The following is a 23,681-nucleotide window of genomic DNA, read 5'->3' as shown; positions in this document are numbered from 1 at the left end:
GCGACAGCAACAGCAGCAACAGCAACAGTGACAGCTTCAGCAATAATAGGAAAAGCAACAATAACAGCATCAATAGGAACAACATCTACAGCAGCAACAACAGCAGCAACAGCAGCAACAGGAACAGCAACAGCATTAGGAGCAACAACCGCAAAATTGTAGCAGTAGCAACAACAGCCGGAACAGCAACAGGAACAGCAACAGCAGCAGGAACAGCAACAGCAGCAGGAACCACAGCAACAGGAACAGCAGCAGCAGCATTAGCAGCAATAGGAACAGCAGCAACAGCATTAGCAGCAATAGGAACAGCAGCAACAACAGCAGCAACATGAGCTAAAAGAATCGTAACAGCAGCAGCAGCAACAGCAACAGCAGCATAACAGCAGCAGCAGCAACTGCAACAACAGGAACAGCAATAGCAACAGCAACAGGAACAGCAACAAGAGCAACAGCAGCAGCAACAGCAACAGCATCAGCAGCAACAGCAAGAGCAACAATAACAGCCAAAGAACCAACACCAGCAAGAGGAAAAAAAGCTGCAGCAGGAACAGCAACAACAGCAGCAAAAGCAGCAGTAACAGCAGCAACAGGAAGAGCAACAGCATTAGGAGCAACAGCCGCAGCAATTGTCGCAGTAGCAACAACAGCAGGAACAGCAAGATCAGCAGGAAGAGCAGCAGCAGCAGCAACAACAGCAAAAGGAACAGCAACAACAGCAACAGCAACAACAGCAACAGCAGCAGCAAAAGCAGCAACAGGAGTAGCAACAGCAGCAATAGCAGCAGCAACAGTATGAGCAGCAACAGCAACAGCAACAGCAGTTGCAACAGGAATAGCAGCAACAGGAACAGCAACAACAACAGCAACAGCAGCAGCAAAAACACAACAGCAATAGCAACAGAAGAAGCAGGAACTGCAACAACAGCAGGCACAACAACAGCAAAAGCAGAAACAGGCGCAGCAACAGCAGCAGCAACAGGAACAGCAGCAACAGCAACAGCAACAACAACACAACAGCAACAGCAGAAGCAGGAACAGCAACAGCAGCAGGGACAGCAACAGCAACAGCAGCAACAGGTGCAGCTACAGCAGCAGCAACAGGAACAGCAGTGACAGCAACAGCATCAGCAACAGCAACAGCAGCTTAACAGCAGGAACAGCAGCAGCAGCAGCAAGAGGAACAGGAACAACAGCAGCAACAGCAGCAAAAGGATAAGCAACAGCAGCATCAACAGTTGCAACAGCAGCAGCTACAGGAACAGCAGCAGCAATAGCAACTGAAAAAGCAATAGCAGCAACAACCGCAGCAATAGTAACAGCAAAAACAACACAACAGCAACAGCAACAGCAGAAGCAGGAACAACAACAGCAGCGGGCACAGCAACAGCAACACCAGCAACAGGTGCAGCTACAACAGCAGCAACAGCAACAGAAGCAACAGGTGCAGCTACAGCAGCAGCAACAGCAAGAGCAACAATAACAGTCAAATCTGCAGCAACAACACCAACAGCAACAACAGCAGCAACAGGAACAGCAGCAACAGCAGCAACAGCATCAGCAGCAACAGCAAGAGCAACAATAACAGCCAAAGCTGCAACAGCAGCAACTGGAACAACAGCAGCAACAGGAACAGCAATAACAGCAGCCACAAAAGCAGCAGCAACAACAGTAACAATAGGAACAGCAACAGCAGCATCAACAGCTGAAACAGCAACAGCAGAAACAGCAAAAGCAAGAAAAGCTGCAGCAGCAACAGCAGCAGCAACAGCAACAGCAACAGCAGCTGCAGCCGGAACAGCAGCAACAGCATCAGCAATAACAGCAACTTGAACACCAAAAACAGCAGCAGCGATTGTAGCATCAAAAGCTGCAACAGCAGCAGCACCAGCAGCAACTGCAACAGAAACAGCAGCAATAGGAACAGAATCAGCAGCAGCAACAGCAGCAACAGGAACAGCAACAGCATTAGGAGCAACAACCGCTGCAATAATAGCAGTAGCAACAACAGCAGGAACTTCAGCAGCAGCAGCAATAACTGCAACAGGAACAGTAGCAACAGCAGCAGCAACAGCAACAGCATCAGCAGCAACAGCAAAATCAGCAACAACAGAAGCAACAACAGCAAAAAGAACAGCAACAGCAGCAACAGGAAAAGGAGCAATAGGAACAGGAACAACAGCAGCAACAGCAGCAATAGGAACAGCAACAGCAGAAGCAACAGCAGCAACAGGATCAGCACATGCAAAAACAACAGCAGCAACAGCAGCAGCTACAGGAACAGCAGCTATGGGAACAGCAGCAATAGGAACAGCATCTACAGCAGCAACAACAGCAGCAACAGCAGCAACAGCAGCAGCAGGAACAGCAACAGCATTAGGAGCAACAACTACGGCAATTGTAGCAGTAGCAATAACAGCAGGAACAGCAACAGGAACAGCAACAGCAGCAGGAACAGCAACAGCAGCAGGATCAACAGCAACAGGAACAGCAGCAACAGCACTAGCAGCAATAGGAACAGTAGCAACAACAGCAGCAACATGAGCAAAAAGAATCGTAACAGCAGCAGCAGCGACAGCAACAGCAGCATAACAGCAGCAGCAATTGCAACAACAGGAAAAGCAATAACAACAGCAACAGGAACAGCAACAAGAGCAACAGCAGCAGCAACAGCAACAGCATCATCAGCAACAGCAAGAGCAACAATAACAGCCAAAGATGCAACACCAGCAAGAGGAACAAAAGCTGCAGCAGGAACAGCAACGACAGCAGCAACAGCAGCAACAGGAACAGCAACAGCATTAGGAGCAACAACCGCAGCAATTGTAGCAGGAGCAACAATAGCAGGAACAGCAACAGGAACAGCAACAGCAGCAGGAATAGCAACAGCAGCAGGAACAACAGCAACAGGAACAGCAGCAACAGCATTAGCAGCAATCGGAACAGTAGCAACAACAGCAGCAAAATGAGCTAAAAGAATCGTAACAGCAACAGCAGCAGCAGCAACAGCAGCATAACAGCAGCAGCAGCAATTGTGACAACAGGAACAGCAATAACAACAGCAACAGGAACAGCAACAAGAGCAACAGCAGCAGCAACAGCATCAGCAGCAACAGCAAGAGCAACAATAACAGCCAAAGCTGCAACACCAGGAAGAGGAACAAACGCTGCAGCAGGAATAGCGACAATAGCAGCAGCAGCAACAACAGCAACAATATGAACATTACCGCAGCATCAATTGCAGAAACAGCAACAGCAACAACAGCAGGAGCAACAGCAGCAAGTTGACCCACAGCAGCAGCATTAACAGCAGAAATTGCAACAGCGACATCCGCAGCAGCAATAACAGCAGCAATAACATCAGCAATAATAACAATAGGAACAGCAAAAACAGCAGCATCAATTGTAGCAGCAGCAGCTGCAACAGCAGCAGCAACAGCAGCAACAAGAGCAACCACAGTGGTGACAGCAACAGCAGCAATAGCAACAGCGACAGCATAAGCAACAATTGGAAAAGCAACAATAACAGCATCAATAGGAACAACATCTACAGCAGCAACAACAGCAGCAACAGCAGCAACAGGAACAGCAACAGCATTAGGAGCAACAACCGCAGCAATTGTAGCAGTAGCATCAACAGCCGGAACAGCAACAGGAACAGCAACAGCAACAGGAACAGCAACAGCAGCAGGAACCACAGCAACAGGAACAGCAGCAACAGCATTAGCAGCAATAGGAACAGCAGCAACAACAGCAGCAACATGAGCAAAAGGAATCGTAACAGCAGCAGCAGCAACAGCAACAGCAGCATAACAGCAGCCGCAGCAACTGCAACAGGAACAGCAATAGCAACAGCAACAGGAACAGCAACAAGAGCAACAGCAGCAGCAACAGCAACAGCATCAGCAGCAACAGCAAGAGCAACAATAACAGCCAAAGAACCAACACCAGCAAGAGGAACAAAAGCTGCAGCAGCAACAGCAACAACAGCAGCAGCAAAAGCAGAAGCAGCAACAACAGCAACAATAGGAAAATTACAGCAGCATCAATCGCAAAACAGCAAAAGCACCAACAGCAGGAGCAACAGCAGCAAGTGGAACCAGAGCAGCAGCATTAACAGCAGAAATAGCAGCAGCAACAGCAGCAACAAGAGCAACAGCAGAAGCGACAGCAACAGCAACAGCGACAGCATCAGCAGCAATAGGAAAAGCAACAATAACAGCAGCAATAGGAACAGCATCTACAGAAGCAACAGCAGCAGCAACAGCAGGAACAGGAACAGCAACAGCATTAGGAGCAACAACCGCAGCAATTGTAGCAGTAGCAACAACAGCAGGAACAGCAAGAGCAGCAGGAAGAGCAACAGCAGCAGCAACAGCTGAAACAGCAACAGCAGAAACAGCAAAAGCAAGAAAAGCTGCAGCAGCAACAGCAGCAGCAACAGCAACAGAAGCAACAGGTGCAGCTACAGCAGCAGCAAAAGCAAGAGCAACAATAACAGTCAAATCTGCAGCATCAACACGAACAGCAACAACAGCAGCAACAGGAACAGCAGCAACAGCAGCAACAGCATCAGCAGCAACAGCAAGAGCAACAATAACAGCCAAAGCTGCAACAGCAGCAACTGGAACAACAGCAGCAACAGGAACAGCAATAACAGCAGCCACAAAAGCAGCAGCAGCAACAGTAACAATAGGAACAGCAACAGCAGCATCAACAGCTGAAACAGCAACAGCAGAAACAGCAAAAGCAAGAAAAGCTGCAGCAGCAACAGCAGCAGCAACAGCAACAGCAACAGCAGCTGCAGCCAGAACAGCAGCAACAGCATCAGCAATAACAGCAACTTGAATACCAAAAATAGCAGCAGCGATTGTAGCAGCAGCAGCAGCAACAGCAGCAGCACCAGCAGCAACAGCAAGAGCAACAATAACAGCCAAAGATGCAACACCAGCAAGAGGAACAAAAGTTGCAGCAGGAACAGCAACGACAGCAACGACAGCAGCAACAGCAGCAACAGGAACAGCAACAGCATTAGGAGCAACAACCGCAGCAATTGTAGCAGGAGCAACAATAGCAGGAACAGCAACAGGAACAGCAACAGCAGCAGGAATAGCAACAGCAGCAGGAATAACAGCAACAGGAACAGCAGCAACAGCATTAGCAGCAATCGGAACAGTAGCAACAACAGCAGCAACATGAGCTAAAAGAATTGTAACAGCAACAGCAGCAACAGCAACAGCAGCATAACAGCAGCAGCAGCAATTGTGACAACAGGAACAGCAATAACAACAGCAACAGGAACAGCAACAAGAGCAACAGCAGCAGCAACAGCAAGAGCAACAATAACTGCCAAAGCTGCAAAACCAGGAAGTGGAACAAAAGATGCAGCAGGAATAGCAACAACAGCAGCAACAGCAGCAGCAGCAACAACAGCAACCATAGGAACATTACTGCAGCATCAATTGCAGAAACAGCAAAAGCACCAACAGCAGGAGCAAAAGAAGCAAGGTGAACCACAGCAGCAGCATTAACAGCAGAAATAGCAGCAGCGACATCAGCAGCAAGAACAACAGCAACAGCAGCTGCACCTGGAACAGCAGCAACAGGAACAGTAACAACAGCAGCAATAACATCAGCAATAATAACAATAGGAACAGCAAAAACGGCAGCATCAATTGTAGCAGCAGCAGCTGCAACAGCAGCAGCAACAGCAGCAACAAGAGCAACCGCAGTGTCGACAGCAACAGCAGCAACAGCAACAGTGACAGCATAAGCAACAATGGGAAAAGCAACAATAACAGCTGCAGTAGGAAAATCTACAGCAGCAACAACAGCAGCAACAGTAGCAACAGGTACAGCAACAGCATTAGGAGCAACAACCGCAGCAATTGTAGCAGTAGCAACAACAGCCGGAACAGCAACAAGAACAGCAACAGCAACAGCAACAGGAACAGCAACAAGAGCAACAGCAGCAGCAACAGCAACAGCATCAGCAGCAGCAGCAACAGCAAAAATAACAGCCAAAGCTGCAACACCAGCAAGAGGAATAAAAGCTGCAGCTGGAACAGCAACAACAGCAGCAACAGCAGCAGCAGCAACAACAGCAACAATAGGAACATTACAGCAGCATCAATCGCAGAAAAATCAACAGCAGCAACAGCAGGAGAAACCACAGCAAGTGGAACCACAGCAGCAGCATTAACAGCAGAAATAGCAACAGCGACATCAGCAACAAGAACAACAGCAACAGCAGCTGCAGCTGGAACTGCAGGAACAGGCACAGTAACAACAGCAGCAATAACATCAGCAATAATAACAATAGGAACAGCAAAAATAGCAGCATCAATTGTAGCAGCAGCAGCTGCAACAGCAGAAGAAACAGCAGCAACAAGAGCAATGCAGTGGCGACAGCAACAGCAGCAACAGCAACAGTGACAGCTTCAGCAATAATAGGAAAAGCAACAATAACAGCATCAATAGGAACAACATCTACAGCAGCAACAACAGCAGCAACAGCAGCAACAGGAACAGCAACAGCATTAGGAGCAACAACCGCAAAATTGTAGCAGTAGCAACAACAGCCGGAACAGCAACAGGAACAGCAACAGCAGCAGGAACAGCAACAGCAGCAGGAACCACAGCAACAGGAACAGCAGCAACAGCATTAGCAGCAATAGGAACAGCAGCACAGCATTAGCAGCAATAGGAACAGCAGCAACAACAGCAGCAACATGAGCTAAAAGAATCGTAACAGCAGCAGCAGCAACAGCAACAGCAGCATAACAGCAGCAGCAGCAACTGCAACAACAGGAACAGCAATAGCAACAGCAACAGGAACAGCAACAAGAGCAACAGCAGCAGCAACAGCAACAGCATCAGCAGCAACAGCAAGAGCAATAACAGCCAAAGAACCAACACCAGCAAGAGGAAAAAAAGCTGCAGCAGGAACAGCAACAACAGCTGCAAAAGCAGCAGTAGCAGCAGCAACAGGAAGAGCAACAGCATTAGGAGCAACAGCCGCAGCAATTGTCGCAGTAGCAACAACGGCAGGAACAGCAAGAGCAGCAGGAAGAGCAACAGCAGCAGCAACAACAGCAAAAGGAACAGCAACAACAGCAACAGCAACAACAGCAACAGCAGCAGCAAAAGCAGCAACAGGAGTAGCAACAGCAGCAATAGCAGCAGCAACAGTATGAGCAGCAACAGCAACAGCAACAGCAGTTGCAACAGGAATAGCAGCAACAGGAACAGCAACAACAACAGCAACAGCAGCAGCAAAAACACAACAGCAATAGCAACAGAAGAAGCAGGAACTGCAACAACAGCAGGCACAACAACAGCAAAAGCAGAAACAGGCGCAGCAACAGCAGCAGCAACAGGAACAGCAGCAACAGCAACAGCAACAACAACACAACAGCAACAGCAGAAGCAGGAACAGCAACAGCAGCAGGGACAGCAACAGCAACAGCAGCAACAGGTGCAGCTACAGCAGCAGCAACAGGAACAGCAGTGACAGCAACAGCATCAGCAACAGCAACAGCAGCTTAACAGCAGGAACAGCAGCAGCAGCAGCAAGAGGAACAGGAACAACAGCAGCAACAGCAGCAAAAGGATAAGCAACAGCAGCATCAACAGTTGCAACAGCAGCAGCTACAGGAACAGCAGCAGCAATAGCAACTGAAAAAGCAATAGCAGCAACAACCGCAGCAATAGTAACAGCAAAAACAACACAACAGCAACAGCAACAGCAGAAGCAGGAACAACAACAGCAGCGGGCACAGCAACAGCAACACCAGCAACAGGTGCAGCTACAACAGCAGCAACAGCAACAGAAGCAACAGGTGCAGCTACAGCAGCAGCAACAGCAAGAGCAACAATAACAGTCAAATCTGCAGCAACAACACCAACAGCAACAACAGCAGCAACAGGAACAGCAGCAACAGCAGCAACAGCATCAGCAGCAACAGCAAGAGCAACAATAACAGCCAAAGCTGCAACAGCAGCAACTGGAACAACAGCAGCAACAGGAACAGCAATAACAGCAGCCACAAAAGCAGCAGCAACAACAGTAACAATAGGAACAGCAACAGCAGCATCAACAGCTGAAACAGCAACAGCAGAAACAGCAAAAGCAAGAAAAGCTGCAGCAGCAACAGCAGCAGCAACAGCAACAGCAACAGCAGCTGCAGCCGGAACAGCAGCAACAGCATCAGCAATAACAGCAACTTGAACACCAAAAACAGCAGCAGCGATTGTAGCATCAAAAGCTGCAACAGCAGCAGCACCAGCAGCAACTGCAACAGAAACAGCAGCAATAGGAACAGAATCAGCAGCAGCAACAGCAGCAACAGGAACAGCAACAGCATTAGGAGCAACAACCGCTGCAATAATAGCAGTAGCAATAACAGCAGGAACTTCAGCAGCAGCAGCAATAACTGCAACAGGAACAGTAGCAACAGCAGCAGCAACAGCAACAGCATCAGCAGCAACAGCAAAATCAGCAACAACAGAAGCAACAACAGCAAAAAGAACAGCAACAGCAGCAACAGGAAAAGGAGCAATAGGAACAGGAACAACAGCAGCAACAGCAGCAATAGGAACAGCAACAGCAGAAGCAACAGCAGCAACAGGATCAGCACATGCAAAAACAACAGCAGCAACAGCAGCAGCTACAGGAACAGCAGCTATGGGAACAGCAGCAATAGGAACAGCATCTACAGCAGCAACAACAGCAGCAACAGCAGCAACAGCAGCAGCAGGAACAGCAACAGCATTAGGAGCAACAACTACGGCAATTGTAGCAGTAGCAATAACAGCAGGAACAGCAACAGGAACAGCAACAGCAGCAGGAACAGCAACAGCAGCAGGATCAACAGCAACAGGAACAGCAGCAACAGCACTAGCAGCAATAGGAACAGTAGCAACAACAGCAGCAACATGAGCAAAAAGAATCGTAACAGCAGCAGCAGCGACAGCAACAGCAGCATAACAGCAGCAGCAATTGCAACAACAGGAAAAGCAATAACAACAGCAACAGGAACAGCAACAAGAGCAACAGCAGCAGCAACAGCAACAGCATCAGCAGCAACAGCAAGAGCAACAATAACAGCCAAAGATGCAACACCAGCAAGAGGAACAAAAGCTGCAGCAGGAACAGCAACGACAGCAGCAACAGCAGCAACAGGAACAGCAACAGCATTAGGAGCAACAACCGCAGCAATTGTAGCAGGAGCAACAATAGCAGGAACAGCAACAGGAACAGCAACAGCAGCAGGAATAGCAACAGCAGCAGGAACAACAGCAACAGGAACAGCAGCAACAGCATTAGCAGCAATCGGAACAGTAGCAACAACAGCAGCAAAATGAGCTAAAAGAATCGTAACAGCAACAGCAGCAGCAGCAACAGCAGCATAACAGCAGCAGCAGCAATTGTGACAACAGGAACAGCAATAACAACAGCAACAGGAACAGCAACAAGAGCAACAGCAGCAGCAACAGCATCAGCAGCAACAGCAAGAGCAACAATAACAGCCAAAGCTGCAACACCAGGAAGAGGAACAAACGCTGCAGCAGGAATAGCAACAATAGCAGCAGCAGCAACAACAGCAACAATATGAACATTACCGCAGCATCAATTGCAGAAACAGCAACAGCAACAACAGCAGGAGCAACAGCAGCAAGTTGACCCACAGCAGCAGCATTAACAGCAGAAATTGCAACAGCGACATCCGCAGCAAGAACAACAGCAACAGCAGCTGCAGCTGGAACAGCAGCAACAGGAACAGTAACAACAGCAGCAATAACATCAGCAATAATAACAATAGGAACAGCAAAAACAGCAGCATCAATTGTAGCAGCAGCAGCTGCAACAGCAGCAGCAACAGCAGCAACAAGAGCAACCACAGTGGTGACAGCAACAGCAGCAACAGCAACAGCGACAGCATAAGCAACAATTGGAAAAGCAACAATAACAGCATCAATAGGAACAACATCTACAGCAGCAACAACAGCAGCAACAGCAGCAACAGGAACAGCAACAGCATTAGGAGCAACAACCGCAGCAATTGTAGCAGTAGCATCAACAGCCGGAACAGCAACAGGAACAGCAACAGCAACAGGAACAGCAACAGCAGCAGGAACCACAGCAACAGGAACAGCAGCAACAGCATTAGCAGCAATAGGAACAGCAGCAACAACAGCAGCAACATGAGCAAAAGGAATCGTAACAGCAGCAGCAGCAACAGCAACAGCAGCATAACAGCAGCCGCAGCAACTGCAACAGGAACAGCAATAGCAACAGCAACAGGAACAGCAACAAGAGCAACAGCAGCAGCAACAGCAACAGCATCAGCAGCAACAGCAAGAGCAACAATAACAGCCAAAGAACCAACACCAGCAAGAGGAACAAAAGCTGCAGCAGCAACAGCAACAACAGCAGCAGCAAAAGCAGAAGCAGCAACAACAGCAACAATAGGAAAATTACAGCAGCATCAATCGCAAAACAGCAAAAGCACCAACAGCAGGAGCAACAGCAGCAAGTGGAACCAGAGCAGCAGCATTAACAGCAGAAATAGCAGCAGCAACAGCAGCAACAAGAGCAACAGCAGAAGCGACAGCAACAGCAACAGCGACAGCATCAGCAGCAATAGGAAAAGCAACAATAACAGCAGCAATAGGAACAGCATCTACAGAAGCAACAGCAGCAGCAACAGCAGGAACAGGAACAGCAACAGCATTAGGAGCAACAACCGCAGCAATTGTAGCAGTAGCAACAACAGCAGGAACAGCAAGAGCAGCAGGAAGAGCAACAGCAGCAGCAACAGCTGAAACAGCAACAGCAGAAACAGCAAAAGCAAGAAAAGCTGCAGCAGCAACAGCAGCAGCAACAGCAACAGAAGCAACAGGTGCAGCTACAGCAGCAGCAAAAGCAAGAGCAACAATAACAGTCAAATCTGCAGCATCAACACGAACAGCAACAACAGCAGCAACAGGAACAGCAGCAACAGCAGCAACAGCATCAGCAGCAACAGCAAGAGCAACAATAACAGCCAAAGCTGCAACAGCAGCAACTGGAACAACAGCAGCAACAGGAACAGCAATAACAGCAGCCACAAAAGCAGCAGCAGCAACAGTAACAATAGGAACAGCAACAGCAGCATCAACAGCTGAAACAGCAACAGCAGAAACAGCAAAAGCAAGAAAAGCTGCAGCAGCAACAGCAGCAGCAACAGCAACAGCAACAGCAGCTGCAGCCGGAACAGCAGCAACAGCATCAGCAATAACAGCAACTTGAATACCAAAAATAGCAGCAGCGATTGTAGCAGCAGCAGCAGCAACAGCAGCAGCACCAGCAGCAACAGCAAGAGCAACAATAACAGCCAAAGATGCAACACCAGCAAGAGGAACAAAAGTTGCAGCAGGAACAGCAACGACAGCAACGACAGCAGCAACAGCAGCAACAGGAACAGCAACAGCATTAGGAGCAACAACCGCAGCAATTGTAGCAGGAGCAACAATAGCAGGAACAGCAACAGGAACAGCAACAGCAGCAGGAATAGCAACAGCAGCAGGAATAACAGCAACAGGAACAGCAGCAACAGCATTAGCAGCAATCGGAACAGTAGCAACAACAGCAGCAACATGAGCTAAAAGAATTGTAACAGCAACAGCAGCAACAGCAACAGCAGCATAACAGCAGCAGCAGCAATTGTGACAACAGGAACAGCAATAACAACAGCAACAGGAACAGCAACAAGAGCAACAGCAGCAGCACCAGCAGCAACAGCAAGAGCAACAATAACTGCCAAAGCTGCAAAACCAGGAAGTGGAACAAAAGATGCAGCAGGAATAGCAACAACAGCAGCAACAGCAGCAGCAGCAACAACAGCAACCATAGGAACATTACTGCAGCATCAATTGCAGAAACAGCAAAAGCACCAACAGCAGGAGCAAAAGAAGCAAGGTGAACCACAGCAGCAGCATTAACAGCAGAAATAGCAGCAGCGACATCAGCAGCAAGAACAACAGCAACAGCAGCTGCACCTGGAACAGCAGCAACAGGAACAGTAACAACAGCAGCAATAACATCAGCAATAATAACAATAGGAACAGCAAAAACGGCAGCATCAATTGTAGCAGCAGCAGCTGCAACAGCAGCAGCAACAGCAGCAACAAGAGCAACCGCAGTGTCGACAGCAACAGCAGCAACAGCAACAGTGACAGCATAAGCAACAATGGGAAAAGCAACAATAACAGCTGCAGTAGGAAAATCTACAGCAGCAACAACAGCAGCAACAGTAGCAACAGGTACAGCAACAGCATTAGGAGCAACAACCGCAGCAATTGTAGCAGTAGCAACAACAGCCGGAACAGCAACAAGAACAGCAACAGCAACAGCAACAGGAACAGCAACAAGAGCAACAGCAGCAGCAACAGCAACAGCATCAGCAGCAGCAGCAACAGCAAAAATAACAGCCAAAGCTGCAACACCAGCAAGAGGAATAAAAGCTGCAGCTGGAACAGCAACAACAGCAGCAACAGCAGCAGCAGCAACAACAGCAACAATAGGAACATTACAGCAGCATCAATCGCAGAAAAATCAACAGCAGCAACAGCAGGAGAAACCACAGCAAGTGGAACCACAGCAGCAGCATTAACAGCAGAAATAGCAACAGCGACATCAGCAACAAGAACAACAGCAACAGCAGCTGCAGCTGGAACTGCAGGAACAGGCACAGTAACAACAGCAGCAATAACATCAGCAATAATAACAATAGGAACAGCAAAAATAGCAGCATCAATTGTAGCAGCGACAGCTGCAACAGCAGCAGAAACAGCAGCGACAAGAGCAATGCAGTGGCGACAGCAACAGCAGCAACAGCAACAGTGACAGCTTCAGCAATAATAGGAAAAGCAACAATAACAGCATCAATAGGAACAACATCTACAGCAGCAACAACAGCAGCAACAGCAGCAACAGGAACAGCAACAGCATTAGGAGCAACAACCGCAAAATTGTAGCAGTAGCAACAACAGCCGGAACAGCAACAGGAACAGCAACAGCAGCAGGAACAGCAACAGCAGCAGGAACCACAGCAACAGGAACAGCAGCAACAGCATTAGCAGCAATAGGAACAGCAGCAACAGCATTAGCAGCAATAGGAACAGCAGCAACAACAGCAGCAACATGAGCTAAAAGAATCGTAACAGCAGCAGCAGCAACAGCAACAGCAGCATAACAGCAGCAGCAGCAACTGCAACAACAGGAACAGCAATAGCAACAGCAACAGGAACAGCAACAAGAGCAACAGCAGCAGCAACAGCAACAGCATCAGCAGCAACAGCAAGAGCAACAATAACAGCCAAAGAACCAACACCAGCAAGAGGAAAAAAAGCTGCAGCAGGAACAGCAACAACAGCAGCAAAAGCAGCAGTAACAGCAGCAACAGGAAGAGCAACAGCATTAGGAGCAACAGCCGCAGCAATTGTTGCAGTAGCAACAACAGCAGGAACAGCAAGAGCAGCAGGAAGAGCAACAGCAGCAGCAACAACAGCAAAAGGAACAGCAACAACAGCAACAGCAACAACAGCAACAGCAGCAGCAAAAGCAGCAACAGGAGTAGCAACAGCAGCAATAGCAGCAGCAACAGTATGAGCAGCAACAGCAACAGCAGCAGCAGTTGCAACAGGAATAGCAGCAACAGGAACAGCAACAACAACAGCAACAGCAGCAGCAAAAACACAACAGCAATAGCAACAGAAGAAGCAGGAACTGCAACAACAGCAGGCACAACAACAGCAAAAGCAGAAACAGGCGCAGCAACAGCAGCAGCAACAGGAACAGCAGCAACAGCAACAGCAACAACAACACAACAGCAACAGCAGAAGCAGGAACAGCAACAGCAGCAGGGACAGCAACAGCAACAGCAGCAACAGGTGCAGCTACAGCAGCAGCAACAGGAACAGCAGTGACAGCAACAGCATCAGCAACAGCAACAGCAGCTTAACAGCAGGAACAGCAGCAGCAGCAGCAAGAGGAACAGGAACAACAGCAGCAACAGCAGCAAAAGGATAAGCAACAGCAGCATCAACAGTTGCAACAGCAGCAGCTACAGGAACAGCAGCAGCAATAGCAACTGAAAAAGCAATAGCAGCAACAACCGCAGCAATAGTAACAGCAAAAACAACACAACAGCAACAGCAACAGCAGAAGCAGGAACAACAACAGCAGCGGGCACAGCAACAGCAACACCAGCAACAGGTGCAGCTACAACAGCAGCAACAGCAACAGAAGCAACAGGTGCAGCTACAGCAGCAGCAACAGCAAGAGCAACAATAACAGTCAAATCTGCAGCAACAACACCAACAGCAACAACAGCAGCAACAGGAACAGCAGCAACAGCAGCAACAGCATCAGCAGCAACAGCAAGAGCAACAATAACAGCCAAAGCTGCAACAGCAGCAACTGGAACAACAGCAGCAACAGGAACAGCAATAACAGCAGCCACAAAAGCAGCAGCAACAACAGTAACAATAGGAACAGCAACAGCAGCATCAACAGCTGAAACAGCAACAGCAGAAACAGCAAAAGCAAGAAAAGCTGCAGCAGCAACAGCAGCAGCAACAGCAACAGCAACAGCAGCTGCAGCCGGAACAGCAGCAACAGCATCAGCAATAACAGCAACTTGAACACCAGAAACAGCAGCAGCGATTGTAGCATCAAAAGCTGCAACAGCAGCAGCACCAGCAGCAACTGCAACAGAAACAGCAGCAATAGGAACAGAATCAGCAGCAGCAACAGCAGCAACAGGAACAGCAACAGCATTAGGAGCAACAACCGCTGCAATAATAGCAGTAGCAACAACAGCAGGAACTTCAGCAGCAGCAGCAATAACTGCAACAGGAACAGTAGCAACAGCAGCAGCAACAGCAACAGCATCAGCAGCAACAGCAAAAGCAGCAACAACAGAAGCAACAACAGCAAAAAGAACGGCAACAGCAGCAACAGGAAAAGGAGCAATAGGAACAGGAACAACAGCAGCAACAGCAGCAATAGGAACAGCAACAGCAGAAGCAACAGCAGCAACAGGATCAACACATGCAAAAACAACAGCAGCAACAGCAGCAGCTACAGGAACAGCAGCTATGGGAACAGCAGCAATAGGAACAGCATCTACAGCAGCAACAACAGCAGCAACAGCAGCAACAGCAGCAGCAGGAACAGCAACAGCATTAGGAGCAACAACTACGGCAATTGTAGCAGTAGCAATAACAGCAGGAACAGCAACAGGAACAGCAACAGCAGCAGGAACAGCAACAGCAGCAGGAACAACAGCAACAGGAACAGCAGCAACAGCATTAGCAGCAATAGGAACAGTAGCAACAACAGCAGCAACATGAGCAAAAAGAATCGTAACAGCAGCAGCAGCGACAGCAACAGCAGCATAACAGCAGCAGCAATTGCAACAACAGGAAAAGCAATAACAACAGCAACAGGAACAGCGACAAGAGCAACAGCAGCAGCAACAGCAACATCATCAGCAGCAACAGCAAGAGCAACAATAACAGCCAAAGATGCAACACCAGCAAGAGGAACAAAAGCTGCAGCAGGAACAGCAACGACAGCAGCAACAGCAGCAACAGGAACAGCAACAGCATTAGGAGCAACAACCGCAGCAATTGTAGCAGGAGCAACAATAGCAGGAACAGCAACAGGAACAGCAACAGCAGCAGGAATAGCAACAGCAGCAGGAATAACAGCAACAGGAACAGCAGCAACAGCATTAGCAGCAATCGGAACAGTAGCAACAACAGCAGCAAAATGAGCTAAAAGAATCGTAACAGCAACAGCAGCAGCAGCAACAGCAGCATAACAGCAGCAGCAGCAATTGTGACAACAGGAACAGCAATAACAACAGCAACAGGAACAGCAACAAGAGCAACAGCAGCAGCAACAGCATCAGCAGCAACAGCAAGAGCAACAATAACAGCCAAAGCTGCAACACCAGGAAGAGGAACAAACGCTGCAGCAGGAATAGCATAAAAAACAGCAGCAGCAACAACAGCAACAATATGAACATTACCGCAGCATCAATTGCAGAAACAGCAACAGCAAAAACAGCAGGAGCAACAGCAGCAAGTTGACCCACAGCAGCAGCATTAACAGCAGAAATTGCAACAGCGACATCCGCAGCAAGAACAACAGCAACAGCAGCTGCAGCTGGAACAGCAGCAACAGGAACAGTAACAACAGCAGCAATAACATCAGCAATAATAACAATAGGAACAGCAAAAACAGCAGCATCAATTGTAGCAGCAGCAGCTGCAACAGCAGCAGCAACAGCAGCAACAAGAGCAACCACAGTGGTGACAGCAACAGCAGCAACAGCAACAGCGACAGCATAAGCAACAATTGGAAAAGCAACAATAACAGCATCAATAGGAACAACATCTACAGCAGCAACAACAGCAGCAACAGCAGCAACAGGAACAGCAACAGCATTAGGAGCAACAACCGCAGCAATTGTAGCAGTAGCATCAACAGCCGGAACAGCAACAGGAACAGCAACAGCAACAGGAACAGCAACAGCAGCAGGAACCACAGCAACAGGAACAGCAGCAACAGCATTAGCAGCAATAGGAACAGCAGCAACAACAGCAGCAACATGAGCAAAAGGAATCGTAACAGCAGCAGCAGCAACAGCAACAGCAGCATAACAGCAGCAGCAGCAACTGCAACAGGAACAGCAATAGCAACAGCAACAGGAACAGCAACAAGAGCAACAGCAGCAGCAACAGCAACAGCATCAGCAGCAACAGCAAGAGCAACAATAACAGCCAAAGAACCAACACCAGCAAGAGGAAAAAAAGCTGCAGCAGCAACAGCAACAACAGCAGCAGCAAAAGCAGAAGCAGCAACAACAGCAACAATAGGAAAATTACAGCAGCATCAATCGCAAAACAGCAAAAGCACCAACAGCAGGAGCAACAGCAGCAAGTGGAACCAGAGCAGCAGCATTAACAGCAGAAATAGCAGCAGCAACAGCAGCAACAAGAGCAACAGCAGAAGCGACAGCAACAGCAACAGCGACAGCATCAGCAGCAATAGGAAAAGCAACAATAACAGCAGCAATAGGAACAGCATCTACAGAAGCAACAGCAGCAGCAACAGCAGGAACAGGAACAGCAACAGCATTAGGAGCAACAACCGCAGCAATTGTAGCAGTAGCAACAACAGCAGGAACAGCAAGAGCAGCAGGAAGAGCAACAGCAGCAGCAACAGCTGAAACAGCAACAGCAGAAACAGCAAAAGCAAGAAAAGCTGCAGCAGCAACAGCAGCAGCAACAGCAACAGAAGCAACAGGTGCAGCTACAGCAGCAGCAAAAGCAAGAGCAACAATAACAGTCAAATCTGCAGCATCAACACGAACAGCAACAACAGCAGCAACAGGAACAGCAGCAACAGCAGCAACAGCATCAGCAGCAACAGCAAGAGCAACAATAACAGCCAAAGCTGCAACAGCAGCAACTGGAACAACAGCAGCAACAGGAACAGCAATAACAGCAGCCACAAAAGCAGCAGCAGCAACAGTAACAATAGGAACAGCAACAGCAGCATCAACAGCTGAAACAGCAACAGCAGAAACAGCAAAAGCAAGAAAAGCTGCAGCAGCAACAGCAGCAGCAACAGCAACAGCAACAGCAGCTGCAGCCGGAACAGCAGCAACAGCATCAGCAATAACAGCAACTTGAATACCAAAAATAGCAGCAGCGATTGTAGCAGCAGCAGCAGCAACAGCAGCAGCACCAGCAGCAACAGCAAGAGCAACAATAACAGCCAAAGATGCAACACCAGCAAGAGGAACAAAAGTTGCAGCAGGAACAGCAACGACAGCAACGACAGCAGCAACAGCAGCAACAGGAACAGCAACAGCATTAGGAGCAACAACCGCAGCAATTGTAGCAGGAGCAACAATAGCAGGAACAGCAACAGGAACAGCAACAGCAGCAGGAATAGCAACAGCAGCAGGAATAACAGCAACAGGAACAGCAGCAACAGCATTAGCAGCAATCGGAACAGTAGCAACAACAGCAGCAACATGAGCTAAAAGAATTGTAACAGCAACAGCAGCAACAGCAACAGCAGCATAACAGCAGCAGCAGCAATTGTGACAACAGGAACAGCAATAACAACAGCAACAGGAACAGCAACAAGAGCAACAGCAGCAGCAACAGCATCAGCAGCAACAGCAAGAGCAACAATAACAGCCAAAGCTGCAAAACCAGGAAGTGGAACAAAAGATGCAGCAGGAATAGCAACAACAGCAGCAACAGCAGCAGCAGCAACAACAGCAACCATAGGAACATTACTGCAGCATCAATTGCAGAAACAGCAAAAGCACCAACAGCAGGAGCAAAAGAAGCAAGGTGAACCACAGCAGCAGCATTAACAGCAGAAATAGCAGCAGCGACATCAGCAGCAAGAACAACAGCAACAGCAGCTGCACCTGGAACAGCAGCAACAGGAACAGTAACAACAGCAGCAATAACATCAGCAATAATAACAATAGGAACAGCAAAAACGGCAGCATCAATTGTAGCAGCAGCAGCTGCAACAGCAGCAGCAACAGCAGCAACAAGAGCAACCGCAGTGTCTACAGCAACAGCAGCAACAGCAACAGTGACGGCATAAGCAACAATGGGAAAAGCAACAATAACAGCAGCAGTAGGAAAATCTACAGCAGCAACAACAGCAGCAACAGCAGCAACAGGTACAGCAACAGCATTAGGAGCAACAACCGCAGCAATTGTAGCAGTAGCAACAACAGCCGGAACAGCAACAAGAACAGCAACAGCAACAGCAACAGGAACAGCAACAAGAGCAACAGCAGCAGCAACAGCAACAGCATCAGCAGCAGCAGCAACAGCAAAAATAACAGCCAAAGCTGCAACACCAGCAAGAGGAATAAAAGCTGCAGCTGGAACAGCAACAACAGCAGCAACAGCAGCAGCAGCAACAACAGCAACAATAGGAACATTACAGCAGCATCAATCGCAGAAAAATCAACAGCAGCAACAGCAGGAGAAACCGCAGCAAGTGGAACCACAGCAGCAGCATTAACAGCAGAAATAGCAACAGCGACATCAGCAACAAGAACAACAGCAACAGCAGCTGCAGCTGGAACTGCAGGAACAGGCACAGTAACAACAGCAGCAATAACATCAGCAATAATAACAATAGGAACAGCAAAAATAGCAGCATCAATTGTAGCAGCGACCGCTGCAACAGCAGCAGAAACAGCAGCGACAAGAGCAATGCAGTGGCGACAGCAACAGCAGCAACAGCAACAGTGACAGCTTCAGCAATAATAGGAAAAGCAACAATAACAGCATCAATAGGAACAACATCTACAGCAGCAACAACAGCAGCAACAGCAGCATCAGGAACAGCAACAGCATTAGGAGCAACAACCGCAAAATTGTAGCAGTAGCAACAACAGCCGGAACAGCAACAGGAACAGCAACAGCAGCAGGAACAGCAACAGCAGCAGGAACCACAGCAACAGGAACAGCAGCAACAGCATTAGCAGCAATAGGAACAGCAGCAACAGCATTAGCAGCAATAGGAACAGCAGCAACAACAGCAGCAACATGAGCTAAAAGAATCGTAACAGCAGCATAACAGCAGCAGCAGCAACTGCAACAACAGGAACAGCAATAGCAACAGCAACAGGAACAGCAACAAGAGCAACAGCAGCAGCAACAGCAACAGCATCAGCAGCAACAGCAAGAGCAACAATAACAGCCAAAGAACCAACACCAGCAAGAGGAAAAAAAGCTGCAGCAGGAACAGCAACAACAGCAGCAAAAGCAGCAGTAACAGCAGCAACAGGAAGAGCAACAGCATTAGGAGCAACAGCCGCAGCAATTGTTGCAGTAGCAACAACAGCAGGAACAGCAAGAGCAGCAGGAAGAGCAACAGCAGCAGCAACAACAGCAAAAGGAACAGCAACAACAGCAACAGCAACAACAGCAACAGCAGCAGCAAAAGCAGCAACAGGAGTAGCAACAGCAGCAATAGCAGCAGCAACAGTATGAGCAGCAACAGCAACAGCAGCAGCAGTTGCAACAGGAATAGCAGCAACAGGAACAGCAACAACAACAGCAACAGCAGCAGCAAAAACACAACAGCAATAGCAACAGAAGAAGCAGGAACTGCAACAACAGCAGGCACAACAACAGCAAAAGCAGAAACAGGCGCAGCAACAGCAGCAGCAACAGGAACAGCAGCAACAGCAACAGCAACAACAACACAACAGCAACAGCAGAAGCAGGAACAGCAACAGCAGCAGGGACAGCAACAGCAACAGCAGCAACAGGTGCAGCTACAGCAGCAGCAACAGGAACAGCAGTGACAGCAACAGCATCAGCAACAGCAACAGCAGCTTAACAGCAGGAACAGCAGCAGCAGCAGCAAGAGGAACAGGAACAACAGCAGCAACAGCAGCAAAAGGATAAGCAACAGCAGCATCAACAGTTGCAACAGCAGCAGCTACAGGAACAGCAGCAGCAATAGCAACTGAAAAAGCAATAGCAGCAACAACCGCAGCAATAGTAACAGCAAAAACAACACAACAGCAACAGCAACAGCAGAAGCAGGAACAACAACAGCAGCGGGCACAGCAACAGCAACACCAGCAACAGGTGCAGCTACAACAGCAGCAACAGCAACAGAAGCAACAGGTGCAGCTACAGCAGCAGCAACAGCAAGAGCAACAATAACAGTCAAATCTGCAGCAACAACACCAACAGCAACAACAGCAGCAACAGGAACAGCAGCAACAGCAGCAACAGCATCAGCAGCAACAGCAAGAGCAACAATAACAGCCAAAGCTGCAACAGCAGCAACTGGAACAACAGCAGCAACAGGAACAGCAATAACAGCAGCCACAAAAGCAGCAGCAACAACAGTAACAATAGGAACAGCAACAGCAGCATCAACAGCTGAAACAGCAACAGCAGAAACAGCAAAAGCAAGAAAAGCTGCAGCAGCAACAGCAGCAGCAACAGCAACAGCAACAGCAGCTGCAGCCGGAACAGCAGCAACAGCATCAGCAATAACAGCAACTTGAACACCAGAAACAGCAGCAGCGATTGCAGCATCAAAAGCTGCAACAGCAGCAGCACCAGCAGCAACTGCAACAGAAACAGCAGCAATAGGAACAGAATCAGCAGCAGCAACAGCAGCAACAGGAACAGCAACAGCATTAGGAGCAACAACCGCTGCAATAATAGCAGTAGCAACAACAGCAGGAACTTCAGCAGCAGCAGCAATAACTGCAACAGGAACAGTAGCAACAGCAGCAGCAACAGCAACAGCATCAGCAGCAACAGCAAAAGCAGCAACAACAGAAGCAACAACAGCAAAAAGAACGGCAACAGCAGCAACAGGAAAAGGAGCAATAGGAACAGGAACAACAGCAGCAACAGCAGCAATAGGAACAGCAACAGCAGAAGCAACAGCAGCAACAGGATCAACACATGCAAAAACAACAGCAGCAACAGCAGCAGCTACAGGAACAGCAGCTATGGGAACAGCAGCAATAGGAACAGCATCTACAGCAGCAACAACAGCAGCAACAGCAGCAACAGCAGCAGCAGGAACAGCAACAGCATTAGGAGCAACAACTACGGCAATTGTAGCAGTAGCAATAACAGCAGGAACAGCAACAGGAACAGCAACAGCAGCAGGAACAGCAACAGCAGCAGGAACAACAGCAACAGGAACAGCAGCAACAGCATTAGCAGCAATAGGAACAGTAGCAACAACAGCAGCAACATGAGCAAAAAGAATCGTAACAGCAGCAGCAGCGACAGCAACAGCAGCATAACAGCAGCAGCAATTGCAACAACAGGAAAAGCAATAACAACAGCAACAGGAACAGCGACAAGAGCAACAGCAGCAGCAACAGCAACATCATCAGCAGCAACAGCAAGAGCAACAATAACAGCCAAAGATGCAACACCAGCAAGAGGAACAAAAGCTGCAGCAGGAACAGCAACGACAGCAGCAACAGCAGCAACAGGAACAGCAACAACATTAGGAGCAACAACCGCAGCAATTGTAGCAGGAGCAACAATAGCAGGAACAGCAACAGGAACAGCAACAGCAGCAGGAATAGCAACAGCAGCAGGAATAACAGCAACAGGAACAGCAGCAACAGCATTAGCAGCAATCGGAACAGTAGCAACAACAGCAGCAAAATGAGCTAAAAGAATCGTAACAGCAACAGCAGCAGCAGCAACAGCAGCATAACAGCAGCAGCAGCAATTGTGACAACAGGAACAGCAATAACAACAGCAACAGGAACAGCAACAAGAGCAACAGCAGCAGCAACAGCATCAGCAGCAACAGCAAGAGCAACAATAACAGCCAAAGCTGCAACACCAGGAAGAGGAACAAACGCTGCAGCAGGAATAGCAACAATAGCAGCAGCAGCAACAACAGCAACAATATGAACATTACCGCAGCATCAATTGCAGAAACAGCAACAGCAAAAACAGCAGGAGCAACAGCAGCAAGTTGACCCACAGCAGCAGCATTAACAGCAGAAATTGCAACAGCGACATCCGCAGCAAGAACAACAGCAACAGCAGCTTCAGCTGGAACAGCAGCAACAGGAACAGTAACAACAGCAGCAATAACATCAGCAATAATAACAATAGGAACAGCAAAAACAGCAGCATCAATTGTAGCAGCAGCAGCTGCAACAGCAGCAGCAACAGCAGCAACAAGAGCAACCACAGTGGTGACAGCAACAGCAGCAACAGCAACAGCGACAGCATAAGCAACAATTGGAAAAGCAACAATAACAGCATCAATAGGAACAACATCTACAGCAGCAACAACAGCAGCAACAGCAGCAACAGGAACAGCAACAGCATTAGGAGCAACAACCGCAGCAATTGTAGCAGTAGCATCAACAGCCGGAACAGCAACAGGAACAGCAACAGCAACAGGAACAGCAACAGCAGCAGGAACCACAGCAACAGGAACAGCAGCAACAGCATTAGCAGCAATAGGAACAGCAGCAACAACAGCAGCAACATGAGCAAAAGGAATCGTAACAGCAACAGCAGCAGCAGCAACAGCAGCATAACAGCAGCAGCAGCAATTGTGACAACAGGAACAGCAATAACAACAGCAACAGGAACAGCAACAAGAGCAACAGCAGCAGCAACAGCAACAGCATCAGCAGCAACAGCAAGAGCAACAATAACAGCCAAAGAACCAACACCAGCAAGAGGAAAAAAAGCTGCAGCAGCAACAGCAACAACAGCAGCAGCAAAAGCAGAAGCAGCAACAACAGCAACAATAGGAAAATTACAGCAGCATCAATCGCAAAACAGCAAAAGCACCAACAGCAGGAGCAACAGCAGCAAGTGGAACCAGAGCAGCAGCATTAACAGCAGAAATAGCAGCAGCAACAGCAGCAACAAGAGCAACAGCAGAAGCGACAGCAACAGCAACAGCGAAGGCATCAGCAGCAATAGGAAAAGCAACAATAACAGCAGCAATAGGAACAGCATCTACAGAAGCAACAGCAGCAGCAACAGCAGGAACAGGAACAGCAACAGCATTAGGAGCAACAACCGCAGCAATTGTAGCAGTAGCAACAACAGCA

The 23,681-nt window shown here is 48.5% G+C and overlaps 2 pseudogenes; both read left to right on the top strand.

Moving 5' to 3' along the window:
• Positions 1 to 5,776: 5,776 nt before the first annotated feature.
• On the top strand, positions 5,777 to 16,920 carry LOC121288416 (annotated as a pseudogene).
• Positions 16,921 to 18,694: 1,774 nt separating this feature from the next.
• On the top strand, positions 18,695 to 23,366 carry LOC121288415 (annotated as a pseudogene).
• The last annotated feature ends 315 nt before the right edge of the window (positions 23,367 to 23,681 follow it).

This window comes from Carcharodon carcharias, chromosome 15 (genome assembly GCF_017639515.1).
Source record: "Carcharodon carcharias isolate sCarCar2 chromosome 15, sCarCar2.pri, whole genome shotgun sequence".
Classification (NCBI taxonomy): Eukaryota; Metazoa; Chordata; class Chondrichthyes; order Lamniformes; family Lamnidae; genus Carcharodon; species Carcharodon carcharias.
This window is presented reverse-complemented; position numbering and strand designations above follow the sequence as displayed.